At 43.2% G+C, this 26,756-nt stretch overlaps 1 protein-coding gene across 3 annotated transcripts in view; it reads right to left on the bottom strand.

Moving 5' to 3' along the window:
* Nucleotides 1-17,974, bottom strand: part of fhdc1 (FH2 domain containing 1) — a 73,704-nt gene extending 55,730 nt beyond the window's left edge. Inside the window, exon 1 of one of the 3 annotated variants that reach the window (XM_008111968.3) lies at nucleotides 17,806-17,974. The gene's annotated coding sequence lies outside the window, so the exon portion shown is untranslated. Of the gene's footprint in view, nucleotides 1-14,782; nucleotides 15,441-15,527; nucleotides 15,961-17,805 lie in introns of those variants that run through there. The other 2 variants (XM_016994087.2, XM_016994085.2) reach the window with 2 other exon arrangements.
* Between the last annotated feature and the right edge of the window lie 8,782 nt (nucleotides 17,975-26,756).

Here is a 26,756-nt window from a genome sequence, read left to right as displayed (position 1 = left end):
ACCTACACTAGGAACGAGACCCCCACCCTACTCTTCGGAGTCAACCGAAGCGGCCAAGAAACACTATCCTAGCCTAGAAAAATATCAGGAGGAAACAAAGGAAAAGAAGAAGTCACAACGGATGCCCAGTGATGCTTCTCCGGCACAAACTCGGAGACATGGAGCTCCGGTGTGGTCTGGTGATTCACCGACCGGACCGGCCCTCCAGATGCCCTTGAGAACGGTGCCTGTGATAAACAACAGGAATGAGATAGTTCAAGCATACCAGGTAGTGCCTTTTAGTAGTAGTGACATTTTGAATTGGAAAAATAATACTCCACCTTATAGTGAAGAACCCCAAGCTATGGCTAGGCTATTGGAAGGGATTATGGCAACCCATAATCCCACCTGGCAAGATTGCAGACAATTGTTGAATATGTTGTTCACATCAGAGGAGAGAAGAGCAGTGTTGAATAATGGGGTAGCCATAGCCCAGGTTGGTGCCCCACAAGATGGTGATGCAGCCGAGTGGGGAGCACAGAGGTTTCCTGTGGAAATAGATCCCCAATGGGACACCGCAGAAGAAGGACATTTGCAGAGACTGAAAGGATTCCAGCGTATATTGGTAGAAGCGGTAAAGAGGGGCCCGCCGCGACCCGTCAACATTGTAAAAATTCAGGGAGTGGTACAGGAAAAATCTGAGTCACCAACAGCCTTTTTGGAAAGGCTGGAGGCAGCATATAGAAAGTATAGCCCGTATAATTTGGAGGATGAAAACGGTAGGAGGGCGATTCAACAGTCTTTTATCAGTCAAGCGGCTCCTGACATCCGGAGAAAGATTCAAAAGCAACCAGGATTTCTAGGAAAGACTATGAATGAATTGTTGGCACTCGCAGATCAAGTTTATATGGCGAGGGACCAGGTAGAAGAAGAGAAGAAGGACAGGAAGAAGAAGCAGGAATACCAAGCATTAGTTACCATGATGGAACAAAGTGCAAGTGGACAGAGAGGAAGAGGAGGATATGCCAGAGGGGGACAAGGAGGAAGAAGGGGCCCCCCTCGGAGGTTAGGTCGAGACCAATGTGCTAAATGTAAGAAGTTTGGACACTGGAAAGGTGAATGCCCAGAAGGAAGAGAAGGAAGTCAGGAAGGACCGAGAGAAAGAGGAAGGCCTGAGAGAGGAAGAAACCCAGGAAGGGGAAGAGGGCGTGGGAACTACGTACCTTTTCCTGCAAGAGAGGTGATAGCTGCAGCAGCTGTGATGGAAGAAGAATGGGAAGATATGGATGGAGGAGAGGAATGAGGAAGCCAGGCTCTTGTTTTGTTGGACCCCGGGGAGCCGATGGTCACACTTGAAATCGGGGACCAACAATTGGACTTTTTAGTGGACACAGGTGCCGAAAAATCAGTAGTAAATACAAAAATTAGTCCACCAACTCGGGAAACTATGAAAGTAATAGGGGTGTCTGGGAAGACCCAGAAGTGCCCCTTCCTTAAGGAACGCACCTGCAATCTGGCCGGACATCAGGTCAAGCATAAGATGTTATATCTCCCAGACTGCCCAGTCCCTTTATTGGGAAGGGACATTTTATCAAAATTACAAGCACAACTCCAGTTCATGAAGAATGGACAAGTGGAGCTATCATTTCCCATGGAAGAGGAATGGAGACTGTTTCAAGTTAGGATTTTTACTGAAGAAATACAATGGCCATGGCATGAGACTCCTTTAGTGTGGGCAGAAGATAATCCTCCAGGATTAGCTAAATATGTTCCACCGGTGGTGGTGGAAGTGAAAAGAGGAATGGGGCCCATATGCAAGCCACAGTATCCCGTCAGTCGAGAGGCAGTGCAGGGGATCAGAAAGCATCTAGAGCGACTTCTGCAGCATGGGATATTGGTACCATGCAGTTCCCCATGGAACACGCCCCTGCTCCCAGTCAAGAAACCAGGAGGACAAGGAGAATATCGCCCAGTCCAAGATTTGCGGGCTGTAAATCAAGTCACCGTTCCCCTAACCCCGGTAGTGCCAAATCCATACATCATGATGAGTCTAGTACCAGCATTTGCCAAATGGTTTACTGTATTGGATTTAAAGGATGCATTCTTTTGCATTCGATTGGCCCCTGTATCCCAACCGATCTTTGCTTTCCAGTGGGAATCTCAGCAGTCAGGGCAAAGGACCCAGTATGTTTGGACACGCCTTCCTCAGGGGTTCCGGGACAGCCCGACCATTTTTGGTCAAGCCCTGGCCAAAGACTTACAGGATTTTGTAATACCTAAGGAAGAGGGAATTTGGCTTCAATATGCAGATGACCTGCTTATCGCTTGCCGGACACTAGGGGGCTGTAAAGAGCATACTTTGAGATTTCTCAAGACATTGGAAGAAAAGGGTTACAAAGTGTCAAAGAAAAAGGCCCAGTTGTGCTGTCCCACGGTGAAATATTTGGGGTTCCATCTGACCGAAGGAAAGAAGATGTTAGGAGCTGAAAGAAAGGAAGTTGTTTGTGCCATCCCCACTCCCAGTACCCGGCGACAGGTGCGGGAATTTTTGGGATCAGCAGGATATTGTAGACAGTGGATCCCCAACTACGCCGTGTTGGCTAAGCCACTGTACCAGGCTACGAGAGGTGGAAGAGAAGATCCATTTGAGTGGACAGAAGAATGTCAACAGGCATTTAAGGCATTAAAAGAAGCATTGATGTCATCTCCAGCATTAGGACTGCCCGATTTGGAAAAACCATTCACTCTGTTCGCTGCAGAGCGGGAAGGAACAGCGGTTGGAGTATTGACCCAACCACTAGGTTCATGGCAAAGGCCGATTGCCTACTTGTCAAAGCAATTGGACACAGTGGCTCGTGGATTGCCACCTTGCCTGAGGGCTGTGGCAGCATCAGTAGATTTAATCAAAGAAGCGAATAAATTGACCCTAGGACAGCCACTGACAGTTAAGGTGCCCCATAGCGTTAAGGCACTGTTAGACATTAAGGGACCGCGCTGGCTCACAAGTGAGAGGTTAATGAAATATGAGGGATTGTTGTGTGACAACCCACTGGTGACCCTGGAGACTTGCTCCACTCTGAATCCGGCCACCTTGCTCCCGACTCCAGGAGACACCACGATCCATCAGTGTGCCCAGGTGATGGATGAGGTATTCTCCAGTCGACCGGATTTGAAGGATGTGCCACTAACTAAGGTGGACGACACTCTGTTCACAGATGGAAGCTCCTTTATGGAAAATAATCAAAGACACTCAGGTTATGCGGTTGTTCGGTGGGGGGGAGAGACGCTGGAAGCAGAGTCACTGCTCCCGGGGACGTCTGCCCAGAAGGCCAAATTGATTGCCCTGACCCGAGCGTTGGAATTGTCAAGCGGAAAGCGGGTTAACGTCTACACAGACTCAAAATATGCCTTCACCACCCTCCACGCACATGGAGCACTGTACAAGGAGCGCGGGCTCCTCACGTCTGGAGGAAAGTGCGTGAAACATGCTGGAGAGATTGTGGATCTCCTGGAGGCGGTTTGGAAGCCAAGGCAGGTGGCTGTGATGCATTGTAAAGGGCACCAACGTGGAGACGATCCCGTAGTGCAAGGAAATAGGCAGGCTGATCTGGCAGCCAAAGAGGCAGCTAGGCTGCCCTATATTGAACATCAGGTAATGGCCCTACAGGTAGAATTAACTGAACATAACATTACATATACACCAGAGGAAGAAGAATGGGCCTTAAAGGAGAAGGGTCAGTGGTCAGGAAAACTCATAGTGATGCCAGACGCCCGTGTCTACGTCCCTAAGGACTTGGCATGGCACTTAGTCCAACACATGCACCAAAACACACATTTAGGAAAAATGGCATTGGCAAATCTGCTAGGACGACAGTTGTATATCGATGGATTACATAGCCTAACGGCAGCAGCAGCCCGAAGATGCTGGACATGTATCAAAAATAACCCCAGAGAAGGACCCCTCAAGCCACCAGGAGTCCAACATGTGGGTGGGGTACCCTTTGAAGCTTTAGTCACTGATTTTACAGAAATGCCCCCATACAAAGGATACAAATATTTACTGGTGTTCGTGGACACATACACAGGATGGGTGGAAGCTTACCCTACAAGAACTGAGAAGGCTGTAGAGGTGTCAAGAGCTCTAATGAAAGATGTTATTCCCAGATTTGGCATACCCTTAGAAATTGGATCAGATAATGGCCCCGCATATATTCAACAGGCTGTGCAAGGATTATGTAGAATTTTGGGCATAAAATGGAAGTTACATTGTGCATATAGACCCCAATCTTCTGGAAAAGTGGAAAGAATGAATAGGACATTAAAGGCTCAGCTTGGGAAACTTTGCCAAGAGACAGGATTGCCGTGGACGGTGGTTTTGCCCATGGCATTATTAGGAATCAGATGTACACCACACAAACGGACAGGACTCTCCCCTTTTGAAAGACTCTATGGACGACCCCCTTTGAACTTGAAGGGAGCTTTAGAGACAGGAGCTGAGCAGCACCTCATAGGAGAGAAACAGACATTGGCCCAGGTTCAGGCTTTGGGCAGACAAATGCAGCAGTTAGAAAAATACATTTCTGAATTGAACCCACCATTCCCTACCACACCTCTACATTGTTTTTCACCAGGTGACGAGGTTCTGGTCAAGGATTGGAAGATTGAGCCATTGGGACCCAAGTGGCGAGGACCCTATGTTGTGCTCCTGTCTACCCCCACTGCAGTGAAGGTGAAGGAGATTAAGCCGTGGATACATTACACCCGTGTAAAACTAGCACCTGAGGAGTGGCGGACGGAGCGAGTTCCTGGTGAGGACCTGAGACTCAGGATCATCCGGCAACTCCCTAAGGGGTCAACAAGGCCATGAAGCTGATCCCTTCGGGTGCAACGGAGCGTCGGTGGTCAAGTATGTCGCAGCATGGCCCAACAAAGGCGCTCTCCGGGAGATGGTGGCTAGACATTTTGAGAGGAAAAAGTGGGAGACAAGCTATGAGGAGGGGAGGAAAGCGCACTGTGCTTGGTATATTATTTGTGCTGAGTTTTATTCTCTCTTTTGGAAAAAGAGCACATGGGAATTGGATAAAAGAACATGCCAATTATATGTTTGAGCAGCACGGGAAAGAGGTAGCATTAATATATGAACACCCCCTCACCGTAGGAGATTTTTCATTTCTTCCCGATTTAATTGATGAACCACAGATTGTGTTGGAGGGATTGTCCAAGGCTCAGGAGGGTCCACCTACCGTGTTTTCTAGCATACCGCAAAGGATAAATAAAACTCGGTTTCGACGGTTTAGATACCATACCTCCACCAGGGGTTTGTGCTTCTGTTGTGGAGGATCGGGAATATGGAATTCTGAGTGGAAACACTGGGGAACTAGGCAGGCGTTCTTTTCCCGATTAGGCAATTATTCCCATTGTCGAGACCGGTTCTATCTACATGGACGATTTAATACATCTTATGTCTCACGATTAAATCTAACCGCAACCGAGTGGGCTAGCATGTATCCAGATTATCCCACATTTAGTGTGAATGATTCTATTGAGGGCCTAAAATCTTATATGAACATACTGCAACAATTAACCCAACTGAGCCTAGGTAAAAGCCTCTGTCCGTTATGGCAAATTAGGGATCCAAATCTATGGTTTTTCTTTGATAAATGGGCCACAAATTATCACCCCGGCAACTACCAGTGTGTCGGTGTGGGTTATTTGACATTCCCAGTTCAGGTCTTACACAAAGGGCATCAGCGCCTGAAACGGGACATTGTGCAAACAGGCCCTCTAGGACCAGAATGCTCGGATGAGGTCATTATCAACAAGGCCCTGTCAGGTTCAGAAGCCTCCCGTGTAGGAGGAGGCCTGATCACAGGCTTGTTGACACTGGGTGCTTACCCAGGGATTGTAGCTCAAGCAAACCGTAGAAGTGTTCTAGGCCTGACTTGCCGCCTTGAAAAGTCCATAAATGCCACTGGTAAAATTTTCCGGGAAATCCAGTCTGAAGTAGAAGAAATCAGCCAGATGGCCCTACAGCATAAGTTGGCCCTTGACTACCTACTGGCGGCCAGGGGGGGGTTATGCGCCATGGTTAGAGGACGTTGTGTAGTGAAATTTCATAACTTGAATAATACTATTGAAGATGACATCGAGTCATTACAAAAGTTAATTTACAATAATGTCCAGGAGATAGAAGGTTGGTCTCCCTTCTCCTGGGTGACTAGCTGGTTACCCTCAATAGAATGGTTGAAGAACATATTGTTGGTAGGGATTTTAGGATTGTTCATTGTTCTCATAGTTATGTGTTGCACTCCAATAATGATGCAAATGTGTACTAGGTGTGTCACACAATCTTTACCTGAAAAAAAGATAGCCATACTCCAAGCCAAGCGGGATTGGATGGAACCATAATGCTTTGCTTCAGCTTTTGTACATGCGCTTCGCAAAAAGAAAATGGGGGAGTGAGGCGGGGGGGGTTAAGGAACCCCAGGAAATACCATATATGGGCAGAGATGGCGACAGCTAGCGACCCGGGTGCATAAACTCACAGAAACATGTGACTTCTGGGAAATCATGTGTTTCTGAAGAAATGAAAGCTAAAGAAAAACAAACAGAGCATGCGTACGCAGGCGCTCTGAAAGATTTGTGAGCACGGCACAAAAAGGGTGCAGCCGGCCTGCTAGTCAGCACCGATTGGGCAGCGTCACAACTCTAAGCCAATGAATTTGCTTGTGGGCGGGCATAACCCGAACCCTGTAGTGTGTATAAATGTTCACTCAGCATGCCACTGGGCGGTTCCCCTGGAGAAGCACTTACTTTGTGCTAGGGGGACCCCTAGTGGCCATTAGCGAAATAAAACTGCTTTCTGGGAAATTCCTTCAGTTGTCCGTCTTCAAATTCCTCCACTGCGCCAACAAGAACCGTAGCACGAAGGTTCCGCTACACTACCAGTTTACCAGCTGTTAGGATTTTTGGGAGTTGCAAGGCCAAAAACATCTGGGGACCCCAGGTTGGGAACCACTGCACTATAGAATCATATCACTGTTATTCCATTGTAACCATTCTGATTCCATCGCATGGAATCCCGAGGTTAGTAATTTGGCGAGTGCTCTGGCTGGGAAATTGAAATTTGTTGCTGATGTGTCTTCAAGTTGCTTCTGATCTATGATGACCCAAATCTGAATCTATCATTTTTCTTGACAAGATATAGTTCAGAAGAGGTTTGCCACTGCCTTCCTCGGAGGATGGGAAAATGTGACTCACCCAGCAGGTTTTGTGGCTGAACAGGAATTCAAACCCAATTCTAAATGCTCCTCCCAAAACTTCCAATCCAAGTACCCACAACCAGGGCAGTGAAAGTGTAACAATAATACTGTAATTCTACAATGTGAATTGGTCCCAAACATCACTGGAAGTCACCAAAAAAGATGTGAATGTAGGATCACCACAATAAAAACAAGCAATAGTTTCTTAAAATTCTTCAGGTAATATTTATACTAAAATATTTAAATACAGCTAATATAATATGATTCTCCTAATAACATAGATCAGAGGTGTCAAACTTATTTTCACCAAGGGCCACATCAACATTATGGTTGCCTTCAAAGCATTGTTTGTAATTGTAAGACTGTACAAATGTAACTCTATTGCCCTGGCATTGAAAACCTTATGGACCACATCACATAATATGGCAGGTGGGATTCGGCCCACAGGCCTTGCATTTAACACATGTGGCACAAGTATTTTAGAGTCAGCATGGTGTACTATCACCCAAGACTAGGGTTTGAATCCACTCAGCTATGTTAACCCAGTGGATGACCTTGGAGAAGTCACACTCTTTCAGCCCCAGAGAAAGGCAAAATCATAATCTAAACAAATCTTGCCAAGATAATCTCATGATAAGATTGCCTTACACTCACCACGGGTCTGACAACAAAAAAAGTATTTTGCCATTATTTTTATTACATTAATGCATGGCACTGAAGGTTTATTGATGAAGCACAGAATTTGTACTCTGGAGGTCCTAGATTTGGTTCTACCTTTCCAGATTGAAGGTGACAAGGAATCAGTTTAAGTAAAAGTAGAATCCTTATTCAATCCTTACGATGTTTAAACATTTAATAGTAAAACAAGATGAAATAGAAAGTATATTAGTTTTTTATCATGTCAGAAGTGATTTGAGAACATACAGCAAGTTGGTTCTGGTGTGAGAGAATTGGCCGTCTACAGAGAAACTGCCCAGGGGATGCATGGATGTGTTACCATCCTGCTGGGAGCCTTCTCTCATGTCCCTAAAAGCTAGAGCTGACAGACATGAGCTCACGCCGTCTCGCAGATTCAAACCGCCAACCTTTAGGTCAGCAACCCAACCTTCAGGTCAACAGTTCAGCCAGCACAAGGGTTTAACCCATTGAGCCATCACGGCTCCAACTAGATTAGTAAGTGGCAACTAACATTTATGGATGAAAATAAAACCAGCAATGTAGGAGAAATAGCTTCACTACATTGTGCATAACGGCCAAAGATGTAATAAAGATCACGATCAAGACTTGCAGGGGGAAAGAGTACTATTGCCAATTGGCATGATCACAACAATGTGTAACAATTCCTTTGTTACAGGAATAATGAAAGTATAGTAAACCTTCCTGGATAGGACAAAAAAGAGAGAGCTTGGATTAAGGTTAAATACATCCTATACATAAGAACCACCATTCACAAAATCAAGAGCAGACTGAGATTTATTGTAAGCTATTGAGGAAATGGATTTCACCCTTCAAATTTTGCAATTACAGTAAAGTAAAATGATAAGCAAAAACTACATTAAAAAATTAAGAAAGTAACAAAAATGCATTGAGGAGTGCTCTTCAGTTATTTGCTAAAGCCCACCTTTCCTGTTCCAAATCCAATATGGTTTTACGTGTAATCTTTCAAGTGGGTTGTGCCCAATTGTTAAGGATTTTGGCATCTGGGAGCTAGAGAACTGCCAATTCTGAAATATGGTTTACATAATCTAGTGAGGTGTTTAAGGCTAAAACATACTGCCATTATAATGGATTTGCTTCTTTGATCTACAATAAATTGGGTTCAGAAATTCTTTTAGAAAAGCAGCAGGAATCCTTTGTAATAGGCTGCTTAATCAAGAAAATAAATCACAATGGTTAAGAATCAAGCATCTAATTTAGGAGAATAATTTGTTGCAATAGGAACAAATAAACAAAACTTGAATAAATTAATTTCTTTTCTCCCAGACCAACCCGTTTTTAAAGGAGATGTGCATCAGTAAATGACAATTCTGAATGTATTACACTCCTGTGCAACATTCATAGCTGCTCAGTAATCCCAAATTGCATCTTATGTCCAAGATAAGCATGAATGCTATGAGTTAGTCTCTGTTAAGGAAGCAGGTGATGAATGACCCAAGAGGAAATGATTAATACAACTCTTAAATGGGACTAATGGAGGACTGAGGATGACAATGACAAAACAGATTCCTCCATAATAAAAGGCAATTCTGCAAAGAATAGGAACAATCCTTTGTGATAGAATCATAACAAAAAAGAGAACCAAGAAAAATAGAAGCTAATATGCCTAACTCCATACAACTAAGCACTTCAATATTTTACTGATTTTAGTTAAATTGCTTTCTGAATAAATGTAGGAAACTATTCTGTTCAGAGTTAATACAATTGTGTATTCAGAAACTGTCTCCTAGGTGGGACTGAAACAAAGCAACAGTGTGTGGGCCAATAGTGAACAAGGTATATAGGTGTGTGCACATTCTCATTGCCTATCAAGTTATGGCGATCCCATGCATTTCATAGGGTTTTACTAGGTGAGAAATGTTCAGGAGTGGTTCTTTCTTCTGAAATATAGTCCATAGCACCTGGTATTTTTTGGTGATCTCCCCTCCAAGTACTAATCAGAGCTGACTCTGCTTAGACAGAGTTATATAAAAGACAATTATGAATATGACAGCTCTCCTTTGATTTCTCTTTAGATCAGGTGGTGCAGCAGGTTAAATCGCTGAGCTGCTAAACTTGCTGACTGAAAGGTTGGTGGTTTGAATCGGGAGAGCAAGGTGAGCTCCCGCTGCTAGCCCTGGCTTCTGCCAATCTAGCAGTTTGAAAGCATGTAAATGTGAGTAGATCAATAGGTACCGCTCCAGCGGGAAGGAGAGAGTTCTCCATGCGGTCATACTGGCTGCATGACCTTGGAGGTGTCTACGGACAATGCCGGCTCTTCGGCTTAGAAATGGAGATAAGCACCAATCCCCAGAGTCAGACACGACTAGACTTAATGTCAGGGGAAAACCTTTACCTAAGAAATAATAGTTCTTAGTAAGGAAAAAGAAACACCATACCACGAGATCTTGACAGTATTTACAAAAAAATGTAATGAAAGGGTTTTGGAGACGGTGCTAACTGTCTGACTTTGCAGAACGATATGAGTCCAAATTGATCACACCAACGTACAGATCACACCCACTGGCATCTACACCTAGTTTGCTGTAATTCTCGAAGGACAAACTCTCCGAGCAAGAAACTTAGCCAAATGAAAGGAAACTCCATAAACCAGAATTCACTGGTTTGCCAGTGTCCTTCATGCTTAAATATTGAACACTGATGTAGTCAACCCAGGACTTGCATGGTCAAAGCCTGCTTCCTGCTTAGTAGGGACAAAAGCACATGTGCCACACATCCCCTTCAACTTCCATTTTTCCTCCAAGTTTAGCTGCAACCCCTTAAAAGATAGGGAGATTAATTTCCCAAGAACAACATGCTGTTATAAGTTATACATGTTATTAAACTACAATATTATGTGATAGTTTGCTATTCAATGGACAAAATCCATCAGCTGGTGAAAATGGATAGAAATTGAAAACCTAACTGACATGTGAGATCAACACAGCCACCAGCATTTTGGGATCACTGAGGATCATTACAGAGGGCAACTACTGTCAGGATGATGCTATGCACATGTCACCACTCTATTACTACATAAGATCATGTGCCCTACTCAATTGTGAAAATGCTGCTCCTCCAGCATTTTGTTTCTAACGTGGCTATCCATTATCTACTTACACAGAACACAATATTCTAAAAGTAGTGCTGTGTAGTGGTTTGAGTGTTGGATGCCAACTCTGTGGAGGCCAGAATTCAAAACCCCACTCAGCCATAAAAATCACTGGGTGACCCTGAGTAAGTTGCACACTCTCAGCCCAAGAAAACCCTGTGATACGTTCAACTTAGGGGTGTCATAAGTGACTTGATGGCACAGAACAAGAAATGACTTGATGGCATAGAATAACACGTTTCCCCTTGCCTGACACAATCTGCAAAAAATGCATCATCACAGAGTCTGTTATATGAGTATTAACATTTTTTTCCTATACAATATTGTCAAAAATACAGTATGAAGTTAAGCAGATGCATATGAAAATCCAGACCTGAATAATATTGACCTCTGAATTTCAGTTCAGATTTTAGGTGAAAGAAATGTGAGGTCTAAATTAAAATAAATAAGTAAATAAACAAATAAAATAATCCCCTATCTTTAAAAGATGATACCCATCTCTTTTTTTCATGTAAAGAGTGACTTGAGAACATACTGCAAGTCGCTTCTGGTGTGACAGAATTGGTCGTTTGCAAGGATGTTGTCCAGGGGATGCCCAGATGTTTTACTATCCTGTGGAAAGCTACTCTCATTTCCCCACATGGGAAGCTGGAGCTGACAGATGGGAGCTCACTCCACTCTCTGGATACGAGCTGCCGACCTTTCAGTCAGCAGTCCTACCAGCACAAGGGTTTAACCCACTGCATGATCTCTGATCAGGCTGAATTAGATAAAACATTTTACAGACTAAATAATATTCTGTAGAAAGCCTCAATATTTCACAATTTCAGAGAAGTGGGTTTCAAGAAATTATTTGGATTTGGTGGAGGGAGTGGCACATGCACAGCAAAATAAAATAACTCGCATAGAATCAAAGTGAACTGAACCAACTGGCTGGCTTGTTTGTTTGTTTAATAATTTAATTTAGGAAAGATACTGCTTTTCTTAATTGTATTTTCAAACCCTCTCCTGTGTCTGTTGTTTCTGCTAATGGAAAGGGCACACCCCATGATGGCAAAGTATGGGAACCCTAGGGAGAAAATACTTTTATTTCCATGCAGATATCTTACCCAAGGTCTACCACAAGGTACATTCAATATACAGTCTTTAGCAATTACGAGAAAATATATTAAGAAACATAGTATTAAAGGTGCATATCAAAGTAAATAGCAGCCTGATAATGTATTGCACAATTTTTTCAGGAGATGTCTCCTACCTATATCTGCATGCAAGAATAAAACTGGAGGCTATTGCCACACACTTTGCTGGATGTGGGATAACACCTTGAACAACCAGTCTCAAGCGAACTGGATTTCCAATTCTAAGAGGTCTTAGGGAAAGTTCCCACACAACTCAGGTGTTCAGGTTACACACGAGGTGGGGTGCGGCAGCAAGCCTCATAGAGGCCCTGGTTTATATTACAAGGTGTGAGTGACTGCTGGGGGGGATGAGCATGCCTCAGGCTCACTCTCACAGACCCATCATGTGCTATCATCTGCACAACAGTGATAGTTAAATCTGATTTGGATGCAGAAACCTATGTGCCAGCATAATGCTTTAGGTGAGAATTTAACATATCACTACAAGGGAGAGGCAGAAGAACCCCTTTTGCATTATACAAGAAACAAGACCTTTTTTACTGTGTCTCATTGTTGTTGGCCTTCTGATTGTTTCCAACATATGATGCCCCTAAGGGCATTTTCTTGGCAAGGTTTTTTCAGAGGAGACTTCCCATTCCTTTTCTTTGAGCCTGAAAGAATGTGACTTACCCAACATCAACCAGTAGGCCTCCATAACTGAGTTGGGGTTCAAATCCTGGATCCAGAGTCCTAGTCTGACACTCAAGCTGCTATACCACCCTGCAATCTTCTCATGTCTTAAAACATGTAAAACTACATTTCAAAATGGTAACCTAAAAAGTGTAAGGAAATAAGACCCATATGCAAGCAGTATCCTTAGCATTGAATCTAAATCAATTGTTTCCAGTCTGTTTCCTTCCAGATGCTTTAAATTACAACTCTCAACAAGCTCCTTCACAAACCAATTTATGTATTTTGTGAGTTTGGTATAAAGTACCTGGAGGGCAGCAGCTTTGGGAAGGACAATCTTAAAATTTAGCTCCTAAAAATTGGATCATTAAAATCATCACATATGTGAATGCTGAACTGCAAATGATTCAGGCATGGGCAAACTTCAACCCTTCAGGTGTTTTGCACTTCAGCTCCCACAATTCCTAACAGCAGGCTGTTCGCAATGGCTGGGAGCTGAAGTCCAAAAGACCTAGTGGGCCAAGGTTTGCCCACACCTAGTACAGACTCTCATTCAGAAATCCCATCATATAGGGCAACGTGTGTGTGTATTTGTACAGACATTATTGGAATTAATAATACAAATAATTTTAAAAATCTGTAATGATTAAAACAAACTGAGACATCTCAATACAAACATTTAAGTTTGCCTTTCTCTTGCTATTTTTCTGCTTCAAATATTATAATTAGCCTGATTCACACTATCAGAATATACAGCCCCAATATCTATGAATAGTAATAAATTATATATCCACAGATATATAAATCTCACTTGACTAGTTTCCAACAGACCTCACAACCTTTGAGGATGCCTGCCATAGATGCAGGCAAAATGTCAGGAAAGAATGCTTAGAATGGAACATGGCCATACAGCCCGGAAAACTCACAGCCACTCATTTATTCCCTATCAGAAGAACACTGACACTTTAAACTTTGTGTACAGCAAGGTTTCATCATAGTGCTCAAATGTGGAAAGTCAGAAATACTCATATGAAAAGTTAAGGTGAGTAACATGTATATATCAAAAGCACAACGAACGTAATATAGAAGTGAATCTTTGCTTTGAAAGAGGAATAAACTTTAACTTTTTCTCTTAGTTCAGGCATGTACTACCAACCCTGAACATATGCACTGAGAATTAAGGAAAGGCTGTAAGTCTACTCTACCACACTAAATGTAGAACATGGTAGTATGTTGCTTCTCTCCTGAAACCCACATGATATCTTGACTTAAACAACAAATCCACTGCTGACCAAAGAAGAATTTTCCCACAATTCCAAAAGAAAGAATCATTATGGTACCTTCCACACCTCTTGCAAAGAGCTCTCATACTTTTATCAACCGGATTCACCACCACATTTATCTTTGCTCCAGCAACGAAGCCACATTGCCCATCTTGCTTGCTACTAACATACACTTTTACTGGAGTTCTGAAAAGAGACAATTCCCATTCTTAGACATCTAAAAAAGGAAGAGAATTGTCCATTTCATTTGCTTCCAGTCCACACTTACTATCCAAGAAGTTTGTCCCCTGCTCTAATAAAAAAAAGTGTGGGTGTGCATGTGAATATAGAAGAATAGAGTTGTCTTGTCTTTAAGGGACCACCCAGGAGGGGTTTGGCAAGTGGGAAAGTGCTACCACAAGTTGATCATTAAAAACCTTAAACTGCATTTGCCCTTTCTCCATTTGATTCAGGACAGCTGCAGAGGAGAGAGAATTAGAAATGTCAGTACTTACAACTAGCCGGTGTTTTGACTGCTGTGTTTTGTAGTTTAAAATACAAGGGAAATAATAAGCATCAGCAGGGAGTATTCCTTTGGGAAAGACCCCCAAACACATCTCACTTGAGGACAGACAGCAACAAAAAGAGTAAAAGGCCCTTTACCTCATCCTCACCCTCCCAGGCCTTTCTCTTTTTTATTGTCTGTTTTATTTCTGGGAGGATCCTGAAGGGGAAGAGAAAAGACTAATTAAACATAACCCAGCTACTGTCAAGATAGAGGCTGGCTACTGTCAGATAGAGGCCAACTCCCATACACTGTAGAATTAATATTTTAACTGCCACGGCTCAATGCTACGGAATCCTGGAATTTGTAATTTCTTCTTCTTTGACATAGACGTCAGAAGACCTTGTAACTCCACAGCTGTCAGGGTTCTCTAACACTGAACCATGGCAATTAAAATGGTGTCAGACTGCAATGACTCTACAGAGTAGATCAGTGATTTCCTACCATTTTTTTATCAGGGACCACTTGACCAAGGACCACTTGATTAAGGACTACCTTGACCAGGAACCACTCCTCAACATTAGTACCAAAAGGGTTACAAATCAGTTTTGGTCAACTTTAGATTAGGTTGGTTATTTAGGGTGCCGATTCAGAAAATTGCATTGAATAGACCACATCAGCTCTAGTTTCTGATACAGAACATGTGCCATCCAATAGTTGCCATCTGCTCACCCACAGAAAACCATATTTAATAATCTAGAGCTGATGTGGTCTATCCAATGCAATTTTATGAATCAGCACCCCAAAGAACCCCAGGAACAGGCCTAAAAATGAAAACACCAAGACATTTTTTTTTAATTGGGCTGTGCTATTATTCGTAGTAGTAACAGTGAAGCCACATACCATATTTTAGTTCTTGCAGACCACTGGTGGTCCACAGGTTGGAACTACTGGTGGAGATGAACTCAAAGAGAAATTCCCTCATACAAATGCAAACACCCCTTCAGGTCCATCGACCACTTGCTAGAAAGTTCTCTCAAGTTCATAGAATCATAGAATAGTAGAGAATAGAATCTTCTTCGGAGATTCCCCAATTGTTCACGTCCAATGGAACTCCTTTCCTCTCCAATTGGAAAAAAAGGACTTCTTCTGAAGTTCTCTAAGGCTTTCCAAGAGAAAAGAGGTTCTCAGGTGACTTGGGCTCTCCCACCATGTCCCAAAGACAAAGCAGAGGACAGTAGTTCATGGGGAGATCTACACTGTAGTGTGAATTCAGTTTAACGTCAACTGCCGGGTCTCAATGCTATGGAATCCTAGTAAGTGTGATTTCCCAAGGTCTTTAGCCTTCTCTGCCAAAGTGTGTTGGTGCCTCACCGAACTACAATCTCAGGATTCCACAGCATTGAGCCATGGTGGTTTGAGGGGTGTCAAACTGCATGAATGCCAGAGAGTAGATGCATCTCAGCGAAGGAGCCATCTCCTCTCCTCCTCTCCCCAAAAAGTCCTTCTCCTTCAACTTTATGGTCCTCAAGAGTCCTGAGAGCAATAGGAAGCCTCTGGGCTCGAAGCCAAGGCGCCACCAAGCTCCCTATTTCAAATGAAAGGGTGGGGGGAAAAGGCAAAAGTCTTTCTCCCCTTCCTCCCATTGAAAGTTATTTTATTTGAGGGAAGGAGAGTGGGGAAATAAAACTCCAGCAATGCACAGAGAGAGAGAAATGTGTAAAAAGAAAGATCCAAAATGAATCTCTAGAGCTAACAAGAGCTCCCCATTTCCTAAACCAACATAACAACCTCCTTCTATTATTAAAAAAAACTTTAAAATTTGAGAGGCAAAAACAAATAAGAATTGGAGGGAAATCATAGCAGGGGAGAAAAGGGAATATATTGTCGAAGGCTTTCATGGCTGGAATTCTTGAGTTTTCCAGGCTGTACAATGAGGGCCAGCTAACACCTCCCAACAAAGGATTCCCCTGGCAGGAAGCAGCCAGTCTTTGAACCTGCAAGGCCATTTGATGCTAATCAAGTTGGTCAATTGCAACATTCACACTTGCCTCAAACAGACAAGAGTTCTTTCTCCCACCCAGGACATTCCACAGATACATCAACCCCACTTGCCTAGTTTCCAACAAACCTCACAATCGCTGAGGATGCCTGCCATAGATGTGGGCGAAACATCAGGAGAGAATGCTTCTGGAACATGGCCATACAGCCGGGAAAACTCACAGGGAATGTATTTTAATGAGGGTTTCTGTGTGGGAAGAAATCCTCAAGGAAGGGACCAAAAGAACTAAAAGGCAACTGTGCTGAAGAGCTAAAGGGCAATCCATTGGGAGAAAAGGAGCCACATTGACTGGGGAAGGAGATATATAGATATATATACATACACATACATAGTATACACACACATAATATATATATATATATATATATACACACACACACACACACACACACACACACACACACATATGGTATACATATACAGAAATATGTATAGCAAACCAATACATACAGTATATTTCAAGGGATAGATAGATAAATATATTCACACACATACATATATACATAAATATATTGCATATATTTGCTTTTTATTCGCCAAGGCTAAACTGTCCTCCCCAAACCCCCCGATTCCCCCTCCACTAAAAACCAAAATCCACAGAACCGGACTGTTTCAGCAGAGGCAGATCTTATGAGATGTGACTGAAAATTTATTCCCCATACTAATAATAATGGCAATACGAATAATGCACTTTACTTGTCCCCTACCTCTCCTTGTGGCTGGCAACGAGAGACAATGCATAGTTAAATGCAGAGTAAAACAAAAGGACCATAAAGACACAACGCAAAGACTCCGACAAATACTAAAGACAGGAAAACCCATAGTACTGGCAGGGTTGATTAATTGTACTCTGCTTCAGCATAAGAAAAGATATCAAGGGATCCTGTAGTATCTCTGAGACCAGCTGAGAAAAAAGGTGCTGGGCAGAAAGGCATCTCCATAGATAGAGAGAATTGTACTCGGAATGAGTGGGTCATTCCACAAGGAGGAAGGGGGAGATAGGAATAGGAAAGATGTCGAGGGATAATGCTGGGTTTCCCCTTCTTTCTCAGACACAAGAGAGGGAACACTACCCAAACCATTGTCTCCCAAAGAGAAGGAGGTCCCCCACGGACTTACCTCTCTGCCTGGCGCATGGGACCAAAGGCGACTCCGCAGCAGCGCTTGAATGGCTGGCTGCTCAACTCTGGGAACCAACAGCCAGCTCCCTCCTCCTCCTCCTCCTCCCTCTCTGCCTCACTGCAGCCAAGCAGGAGCAGCCCAAGCAAGAGGCAAAGGCGCCCTCCTTCTGCGCAGGCGCAGAACGAGGCAGGGCTGCTCCAGGTAAAGCCACTCAGCACCTGAGGCGAGCCCGACGCACAGTGGCTGCTCTTGCCCAGTCCTTCTGCAGGGGAGATGCAGACCCCTCTCCCCTGCTGTACCTTCTTGCTAGCACATTTTGGGATTACACTGTGCAGTTTGACACTGGGCTCAACGCTAGGGAATCCTGTATATGGGTTGCTGTGAGTTTTCCAGGCCATGTTCCAGAAGCATTCTCTCCTGACGTTTCGCCCACATCTGTGGCAGGCATCCTCAGAGGTTGTGAGGTCTGTTGGAAACTAGAGGAGTGGGATTTATATATCTATGGAAGGTCCAGGGTGGGAGTCTACCGTATACAGTAGAGTCTCCCTTATCCAACACTCGCTTATCCAACGTTCTGGATTATCCAACACATTTTTGTAGTCAATGTTTTCAATATATCATGATATTTTGATGCTAAATTCGTAAATACAGTAGTTACTACATAGCATTACTGTATATTGAACTACTTTTTCTGTCAAATTTGTTGTATAACATGATGTTTTGGTGCTTAATTTGTAAGATCATAACCTAATTTAATGTTTAATAGGCTTTTCCTTAATCTCTCCTTATTATCCAACATATTCGCTTATCCAAGATTCTGCCGGCCCGTTTACATTGGATAAGCGAGACTCTACTGTACCATGCAGCTGTGGACAAGTCTACATAGTGACCATAGTGAACTACTGACCACAGGTTTTTTTTTCTACTGATGACAAACTATCTACAGACCCATTAAGAACCTACAAACTATCTGCAGACCCATTAAGAAAATCCAACAAATGCTATGATTAGCAAAGGACAAGAGGGATCCTCTCACCTCTACAGGAGTCTACCGTATATCATGCAGCTGTAGACAAGTCTACATAGGGACCACCAAACGCAGCGCCCAAACACGAGTCAAAGGACATGAAAGGCACTGCAGACTGACTCAACCAGAGAAATCAGCCATAGCAGGGCACCTGATGAATCAACCTGGACACAGTATATTATTTGAGAACACAGAAATGCTTGACCATTCCAACAACTATCATGTCAGACTACACAGAGAAGCCATTGAAATTCACAAGCATGTGGACAACTTCAACAGAAAGGAGGAAACCATGAAAATGAACAAAATCTGGTTACCAATATTAAAAGAACTAAAAAGTCAGAACAGTAAATAAGAAGCAACACTCTGAAAGCAGAGGAGTTCCAGACATGGGAACCAGGGGCAGCTAACGACTCTGAACAAAGGATGCCCCCAGGCAGGAAGAAGCCAGGAGATGAAGCTATTCAGTGCTAATTAAGGTGATTAACTACAACATTCACACTGGCCTCCAACTGACAAGAGTTCTTCTCTCACCCTGGACATTCCACATATATATATATAAATTTTCCTTGCTTAGTTTCTCCATATCTCACAACCTCTGAGGATGCCTGCCATAGATGTGGGCGAAACGTCAGAAGAGAATACTTCTAGAGCATGGCCATACAGCCTGGAAAACATACAACAACCCTGTGATCCTGGCCATGAAAGCCTTCGAAAACACATAGAACGCTTGTCTGTTCGAGGCAGGTGTGAATGTTGCAATTAATCACCTTGATTAGCATTGAAAAGCCTTGCAGCTTCAAGGCCCGGCTGATTCCTGCCTGGGGGAATCCATTGGCCTGTAGAGCCCAGTTTAGGTGGTTCGGTTCCCCTTGGTGGAGGTGGGGTTCGCAGATTCTTTAGCCTTCTCTGCCTAAAAGTGCCTCCCCCCCAAACTGCAAATCCCAGAGTTCTAGAGCAGTGATCCCTATCAGTTAAAGTGGTGCCACATTGCATTAAATCTACAGTGTAGACCAGGCACGGGCAAACTTTGGCCCTCCAGGTGTTTTGGACTTTAAGTCGCACAATTCCTAACAGCCGATAGGAGGCCTTGTGAGGAGAGTTGTCCAGTACCGTGTGTCAATAAAAGGTAAAAGTTTCCCCTGATGTTAAGTACAGTTATGTCTGACTCTGGGGGTTGGTGCTCATCTCCATTTCTAAGCCGAAGAGCCGCCGTTGTCTGTAGACACCTCCAAGGTCATGTGGCCAGCATGACTGCATGGAGCGTCGTTACCTTCCCACTGGAGCGGTACCTATTGCTCTACTCACATTGGCATGTTTTTGAACTGCTAGGTTTGGCAGAAGCTGGAGCTAACAGTGGGCACTCACTCCTCTCCCGGGATTTGAACCTGGGACCTTTCGGTCTGGTAGTTCAGCAGCTCAGTGCTTTAACACACTTCGCCACTGGGGCAAATACAGGACAATTAAAAGGGCAGTTAAAATGGGAGTCCTACAAATGAATCAAGTGTGTGCATTGCAGAGGTATAAAAAATGCTTTAATCCAATTGGTACTGTTTCATTATCTGGGCGGAGGCCACTAGGGGGCTCTAGAGAAAGAGAGAACGATGGTTCATTTTATGGGGGAAGAGGTGGAGTTGAAGGAAAACCATTTTTCCCTGTTTTCCTGTTATTCCCCCTAGCCATGTCCCCATTTCCTCGTTTGATATTGGATGCTGGGAGGGGGAATAACCATAGAAAATGGGGGAAATTGTTTTCCTCCTTCAACCTCCCCCCTTCCCATAAAATGAACTATCCTCTCTCTCTAGCACCCCCTACTGGCCTCCACCTGGATAATGGAACAGTAGCATCCAATGTGTTGTCAAAGGCTTTCATGGCCGGAATAATTGGGTTGCTATAGGTTTTCTGGACTGTATGGCCATATTCGAGGAGCATTCTCTCCTGATGTTTTGCTCACTTCTATGGCAGACATCCTAGAAGTTGTGAGGCCTGTTGGAAACTAGGCAAGTGGGGTTTATATCTCTGTGGAAGGTCCAGGGTGGGAGAAAATACTCTTGTCTGCCTGAGGCAAGTGTGAATGTTGCAACTGGCCACCTGGATTAGCATTGAATAGCTTTGCAGCTTCAAAAACTGGCTGCTTCCTGCCTGGAGGAACCTTTGTTGGGAGGTGCCCATTGAACATAATTAACAAAATCTGGCTACCAGTATTTTAAAAACTCTAAAATCAGGACAGTGAATAAAGAACAACATTGAGAAAACAGAGGAAATCCAGACATGAAACAATCAGGGCCAGCTAACAGCTCCCAACAAAGGATTCCTCCCGGCAGGAAGCAGCCAGGCTTTGAAGCTGCAAGGCTATTTATTGCTAATCTAGGTTGCCAGTTGCAACATTCACATTTGCCTCAAACATACAAGAATTCTTTCTCACAACCTGGAAATTCCACAGATATATACACCCCACTTGCCTAGTTTCCAACAGACCTCACAACCTTTTGAGGATGCCTGCCATATATGTGGGTGAAACATCAGGAGAGAATGCTTCTGGAACACAGCCATACAGCCCAGAAAACTCACAGCAACACAGTACCATACAGCCTCTTGCTGCTGCTGCTGTTGTTAACTGCCTTCAGGTCAACTCTGACTTATAGCAACTCTATGAATGAGAAACCTTCAAGTCCTTATGTTGTCAAGTACTTTGCTCATGCCCTGTAGTCTCAGAGCCATGGCTTCCATCATTGAATCCATCCATCTGGAATGCGGTCTTCCTCTTTTCTGCTGCCTTCTACATTACCAAACATTATCCTGTCATTCCTAGTGAGTCATGTCTCCTCATGATATGGCCAAAATACGTCAATGTTAATTTAGTCACCATGGCTTCTAGGAGACTTCAGTGTTGCTTTGCTCTAGGGCTCATTTATTTGTCTATTTAGCATCTATGATATACATACATCTCTACTCCAGCACATTTTATTACTCTCCACCCTTGCCCCAAAAGCCTTCCCCCACACACCTCCTTTGCCTCCCAAATCCTTTCCTCCTTGCCTTTCCTGATTATTATTACTACTACTACTACTACTACTACTACTACTACTACTACAAAGACTGAGTGGCCTAGCCATCTGTTGGGGATGTTTTGATTGTGCTTTTCTTGCATGGCAGAAGAGGATTGGACAGGATGGTCCCTGGTGCCTTCCACTGACATAATGTTATGTTTATGTTGGTTAAAATTGCTTTTCATTTTCAATATTATATTGGTCTTTCTTTCTTTCTTTTTCTTTTTTGCACTACAGACAAGATATGCATAGGAATTTGTTCATGTTTTTTTTCTCAATTCGTTCACACAAACACTCTCCGTCCATCTGCCACTGATACGGCCCATCTGTCAAATTTTAAATTGTAATAATAGTAGTACGGTGTATCTACATTGTAAAACCAATGCCGCTTGACACCAACAACAACAACAACAACAACAACAACAACAACAAAAATAATTATTTATACACCACTTTCTCTTAAAGAGATGTTTGAATCCTGGAAATTGTAGTTTGGTGATGCACCAGCACTCTTTAGCAGGGAAGATGAAAGACCTCATAAAACTACGGTACAACTTGTGATTCCATAGTGCTGAACCATGGCAATTAAAGTGGTGTCAAACTATATTAATTCTACAGAGTAGTTGCCACACTGAGTAGTGGTAGAGCATTTATATGACTTAGATATGATTCTCTGCTCAGATGTGGAAAACCATTTGGTGTTCTTGGCCAAATTACACATTCCCAGCTGCAGAAAATCCTACCATATATTCACCTAAGGGCCACCATAAATCGAAGATGGCATGAAGGCACCCAACAACAGGAAAAAGGTAATAGTAATAGTAGTATGTCCTAAATCTCTTATGTTGATGCCTGAGAATTTAGACCAGACGTATCCAAATGTTTAGGGCCTTTAGAAACATTTGGAATTTTGATAGTGTCAAAAATAAAGGTAAAGGTTTTCCCCTGACATTAAGTGTAGTCGTGTCCGACTCTGGGGGTTGGTGCTCATCTCTATTTCTAAGCCGAAGAGCCAGCGTTGTCCGTAGACATCTCCATGGTCATGCGACCGGCATGACTGCATGGAGCGCTATTATTTTCCTGCTGGAGCGGTACCTATTGATCTATTCACATTTGCATGTTTTCGAACTGCCAGGTTGGCAGAGACTGGGGCTAACAGCAGGGATTCGCACTGCCAACCTTTTGGTCAGCAAGTTCAGCAGCTCAGTGCTTTAACACACTGTGCCATCCGGGGGCTCCTATAGTGTTAAGAATACTTGTCACAAAAGGGTTGCCATAAAGAATTTGGATCTCCCCCATTCAACAACATGTTTCCTAGGGTGAAAATGGCCAGGGCACTTATTCCCTGAAAGACAAAGTGTGCGGACTAAACAAAAAATACTTTTCTAAAAATAAATTAATTAGTAATAACTTATAAAACAATCTAGGTTCAAGGCAGAGGTGGCGTCTGAGTTTCAAAATATGCAACCATTGTATTTCAAGCTACAGTCTTCTATTTCAGCTCCCATTTCACAACAGACAAGCTGATAAAGCCCAGAGGCAAGTAGCATATCGAAGAGATTGGCACAAAGTGACCTCATGCCCCTGCTAAACATGTATCTTCCCTATACAAAGATATAATTATCCTTGACTTTCCTCTTCCAGTATTGTTCTTTCTTTCTTCTGGGTGCACTTCAAATTAAGCCACCAGGCTTCAACCATTTGCCACTTTTATTTTCTAACAATGTCTCTGGAGCCATTGCTGGAGGGTGGAACAGTACTTTGCTTTATAGCATGCCAGTATCTAAAATAGTTATTTTAAAGTGGTGTTGAAGGCTTTCATGGCCAGAATCACTGGGTTGCTGTGAGTTTTCTGGGCTGTATGGCCATATTCCAGAAGCATTCTCTCCTGACATCTCACCCACATTTATGGCAGGCATCCCCAGAGGTTAGGAAGTATATTGGAAACTAGGCCAGTGAGGTTTATATATTTGTGGAAGGTCCAGGGTGTGAGAAAGAGCTCTTGTCTGTTGGTGGCAAGGGTGTAGGTTGTAATTAATCACCTTGATTAGCACTGAAAAGCCTTGCAGCTTCAAAGCCTGATTCCTGCCTGGGGGAATCCTTTGTTGGGAGGTGTTAACTGGCCTTGAATGTCTCATGTTCCGCTGTTTTCAGAGTGTTGTTCTTTATTTACTGTCCTGATTTTAGAGAAGTGGTTGTTACAGCTTTCCAGCATTTCTGTGTTCTCAAATAAAATGCTGTGTCCAGGTTGGTTCATCAAGTGCGCTGCTATGGCTGACTTCTCTGGTTGAGTTAGTCTGTGGTGCCTTTCATGTTCCTTGATTCATATTTGGGCAATGCTGCATTTGGTGGTCCCTTATGTAGATGCCCACAGCTGCATGATATACGGTAGAATCCTGCAGAGGTGAGAGGAATCCGTCTAGTCCTTTGCTGAATCTAGCATTTGTTGGATTTTCTTAATGGGTCTGCAGATAGTTTGTACGTTGTGTTTCTTCATCAGTAGAAAAAAAACCCTGTGGTCAGACTACACGGAGAAGCCATTGAAATTCACAAGCATGTGGACAATTTCAACAGAAAGGAGGAAACCATGTAAATAAACAAAATCTGGCCACCAGTATTTTAAAAACCATAAAATCAGGAAAATAAATAAAGAAAAACATTTGAAAACAGGGTAATTCTAGACATGAAACAATCAGGGCCATCTAACGCCTCCCAACAAAGGATGCCGCAGGCAGGAAGCAGCCTGGCTTTAAAGTTACAAGGCTTTTCAGTGCTAATCAAGGTGATTAATTACAACATTCACACTTGCCTCCAACAGACAAGAGTTCTTTCTCCCACCCTGGACCTTCCACAGATATATTAGCCCCATTTGCTTCATTTCCCACAGACCTCATAACCTCTGAGGATGCTTGCCATAGTTCTGGGTGAAACATGAAGAGAAAATGATTCTGGAACATGGCCATACAGCCTGGAAAACTCACAGCAACCTAATTATTTTAAAATGTAAATAAATACCTTTAAAAACCAAGAAAAACAAAGAAGCTGCTTGGCAACGCAGTAGAGCTGTGCTATCAGTCTTCCTGGAATGCTTGCTTTTTAGTCTACAAAGGACATAAAACAACAAAATTGAAAAAAGTGTCCTTCCTCCTGCTTTCTACACCAGCCATGTCTACATATTTTTTTACATATAGCAGAAGTGTTCAAAACAGACCCAGTTAATGCTTGGATTAACCCTTAAGGGCATCAAATGACCCCTTTGTGTACTTTCATATTAACAGGCCAGTATAATTAAAAGGCAAAAGTTAGTAGGTCACTCCCTGATATGGAGTGACCCACTCATTCAGAATACAATTCTATCTATGGAGAGAAGCATAATGTGATTGGAGATAATGGGTGGATGGATTCCACCTTCCCTTCTATTCACATACCAGTTAAGTAGATAAGCGGGCAATGGTAGATGCTAGATGCCTCCTGTTATCTCTGATCAGCACTTGGATCAATAAAGAGAAAGAGGGCTTCCATTGGACTCTTAGGTGACCCTATTTGCAAATAATTCCTCTCTCCTGATCTAGACTGTGGAGCTTTTAATCTGTGGCTGTTGCCCTTAGAGGAAAAATGTTTTAACGTCAAATTGCTTTTGTCATTATTTTAACCAGCTTTACAATTTATATGTTTTTTCATGTACAGTTAGCTCTCCATATCCATGGATTCTGCTTGCACAAATTTCACAATCCTCAGCTTGAACAAAAATCCTCCCAAAATTCCAAAAAGTTAACTTTAGTTTTGCCATTTAATAGAAGGGATGCCATTTTCATACCTCATCATAAGTAAATGGTTTTGAGCACCCACAGATTTTGGTATCCACAGGTGGTCCTGGAACCAAACCACAACTGATACCACTGTATTATTAGATTGAGTCCTGGGTTTTGTTTTGTTTTTTCAGGGGAAAGGAGAATTCTTCTAATGATGATAATGGCTATTCTTCTGTGGCAATGGTCTACAAAGCATTATATAAAGCTGATGTGGGAAACCTACAATAGATTGAGTTCAACATCATCTGGAACGTCACAGCTTTCTCCTCCTTTCCCCAATGCTGCCACAAAGATCATGACATTTAGGTTCTGCATCTGCATAAAAATCTGGATAGAGGGTTTCTCAGGTACCAGCAACATAGACTACAAGTCACTTCTGGTATGAGAGAATCAGCCGTCTACAAAGACATTGCCCAGGGGACGCCTAGATGTGTTATTATCCAGTGGGGAGGGTTCTCTCATGTCCCCACCACATTAAAACAGTGGATGTGGCTCTTAATGAGACATGTCACATTATCACAGGATGTCTAGGCCCTACACCGCTGGAGAAATTATTATGTTTAGCCAGTATTGCACCACCTGACATCCGTTGGGGAGTAGCAACCAATAATGAAAGGACCAAAGCATTGACATCTCCGGCCCATCCTCTGTTTGGATATCAACCAGCATGCCAATGCCTTAAATCAAGAAACAGCTTCCTAAGATCCACAGAGATACTCACAGGACCATCTCAGCAAGCAAGAGTCCAAAAGTGGCAGGCTCAAACCCAGAACCTCGGTCAGAGAAATTCCCACCTGGGCACACAGAAGACTGGGCGACTTGGAAGGCGCTGAACAGACTATGCTCTGGCACCACGAGATGCAGAGACAATCTTAGGAAATGCGGCTACAAAGTGAAGTCCACGACATGAGAGTATGGAGAAGAGCAAACCACAGACCACAATGCAGCCTGAGCCCTGCCACATGCACAATGGAGGACCTTCTCACAGTGGCACTCCAAGTGGCTAGCTTCTGGTAAAAGAAATTAGTATAATGCCAAGTTTTTAACTTTGTTTATGTT

The sequence above is a fragment of the Anolis carolinensis genome, chromosome 5 (assembly GCF_035594765.1).
Source record: "Anolis carolinensis isolate JA03-04 chromosome 5, rAnoCar3.1.pri, whole genome shotgun sequence".
Lineage (NCBI taxonomy): Eukaryota > Metazoa > Chordata > Lepidosauria > Squamata > Dactyloidae > Anolis > Anolis carolinensis.
This window is presented reverse-complemented; position numbering and strand designations above follow the sequence as displayed.